The sequence below is a fragment of the Nomascus leucogenys genome, chromosome 12, assembly GCF_006542625.1.
Source record: "Nomascus leucogenys isolate Asia chromosome 12, Asia_NLE_v1, whole genome shotgun sequence".
Taxonomy (NCBI): domain Eukaryota; kingdom Metazoa; phylum Chordata; class Mammalia; order Primates; family Hylobatidae; genus Nomascus; species Nomascus leucogenys.
The window spans coordinates 51,733,588-51,735,266 of record NC_044392.1 but is presented as its reverse complement, the minus strand read 5'-3'; the positions used below and the strand labels follow the sequence as shown (position 1 = coordinate 51,735,266).

The 1,679-nt window shown below is 52.7% G+C and overlaps 1 non-coding gene across 1 annotated transcript; it reads right to left on the bottom strand.

The window, feature by feature from the left end:
* Positions 1-1,299: 1,299 nt before the first annotated feature.
* On the bottom strand, positions 1,300-1,463 carry LOC115837830. The gene has a single exon (XR_004032876.1). It is a non-coding gene; the product is annotated as a U1 spliceosomal RNA (small nuclear RNA).
* Positions 1,464-1,679: the final 216 nt, after the last annotated feature.

The following is a 1,679-nucleotide window of genomic DNA, read 5'->3' as shown; positions in this document are numbered from 1 at the left end:
CGGATGGCAGAGGCTTCTCGGGACATGCGGATCTATGAGTGCCGTCCCCAGGGTAGCCACCAGGGGACGCCATAGGCCTTCCTGCCGTGGTCCTCCTTGCCTTTTCCGTTTGGGCCAGGTAGTTTCTATTGACCAGGACGTTACAGATCAGAAGTGGGTGGGGTCAGAAAACACACCCTGGGAGAAGCTGGCAAAATGCCCAGAACCGCCATCGCTAGGCCTGGGGTTTTCTTCCGTAGTGGAATTCTCATGCTCATGTAGTGCAGGGACAAAACCAATTAGATACTTCTGGGAGTTAAAAAGAGATGAATTTACAATGCCATTTGAGAAGGGGTATTAAGCAAACGTCCGAATTTGCCAGGGTACTGATGCGTGTCAGGTGCAAAACGCAGGTTGAGAGAGAGCTAAGTATTTTCTGTCCATGAAGGTGATAAGCGAGGGCCTGAAGAAAGAGGGACGGGGAGGACACTGGCGCCAGAGATAGAAAGAGGCGGCTTGGGGGTGGGAAGGATGGGTCGGGGTGCTATTTAGAAAGTTGCCTGGCAATGGATGTAGGATGTGGAAGCGAGACATCAAACAAGAAGCTGTCAATTAAATGAAGTCTGAAGAAAGACTAGATATGTAAACGGCAGGAGATAGTGGACCCTGCTCCTCATAAAATTTCCCGCCTTATATTTCAGGGAGGATCGCAGGGCATTTTCGCCAAGACAGGTGAGACTGTGGTTCTGACCCGCGGGTCTCGGGATGAATTGCGTTAGGGCACCTGGGCGCCGGCAGACCCGTTCCCCTCCACAAAGTAAGCGTGTTATGTCTACAACCCAACGGGGACACTAAGAGCCCCAAAGGCCCTGCTTTCTTCCCAAAGAACAGCGCCTGTCTGCGTAGTTGGTACCTGGCTCTACGAGGTGAGAACACATTCCCCGCTAGCACAGAAATCCTACAAACTCCTGAGGGGGCTGCGGTTAGAAGCAGAGGCTGTGTAAAGACTGGGTGCTAGGGAAAAACACGAAGATTTTTACAGAGCGTGAGACCCCAAGAGACTGGAGACTATGGACCAATCTCTGCAAAAAGCAGCCTCATGTTGAAAGAAGGAGCTGTGCGACCTTCGCGCTACTTAGCTTGTGTTAAACAGGAACACAACGCCTGACGCTCATTTCTCCGGCAGAAACGACGGCGACATGTTACTTCCTATTTCCCTGCCATCCGGCTATAAGAATAACACACCACCACCAAGATTATATAACAATAAAAGTGAGAAGTAGACCTTTGCATACAACCTGCTTTTTGCACTGCAAAATTCAGGAAAAAGCGCGAACGCAGTCCCCCACTACCACAAATTATGCAGTAGAGTTTCCCATATTTGGGGAAATCGCAGGGGTCAACACATCCGGAGTGCAATGGATAAGCCTCGCCCTGGGGGAACCACCTTCGTGATCACGGCATCTCCCCTGCCAGGTAACTGTGAGTTCACACACCTCCGCCCTGCCACAGCTCCATATGCCTCAACCTTTACATACACGGTCACTTGCCCGGCGCACCCGCACCCCCACCCCCACCCACCCCCCCCCATGCCACCCGGAGCCCTCCTAGCCCTGACACACAGCTGGGACTCTCACGTCCAACCGGCGGTCCTGGACTTGCTCCCAAAGCAGGAGAAATCCTTCGTGGGAAGCAGCAGC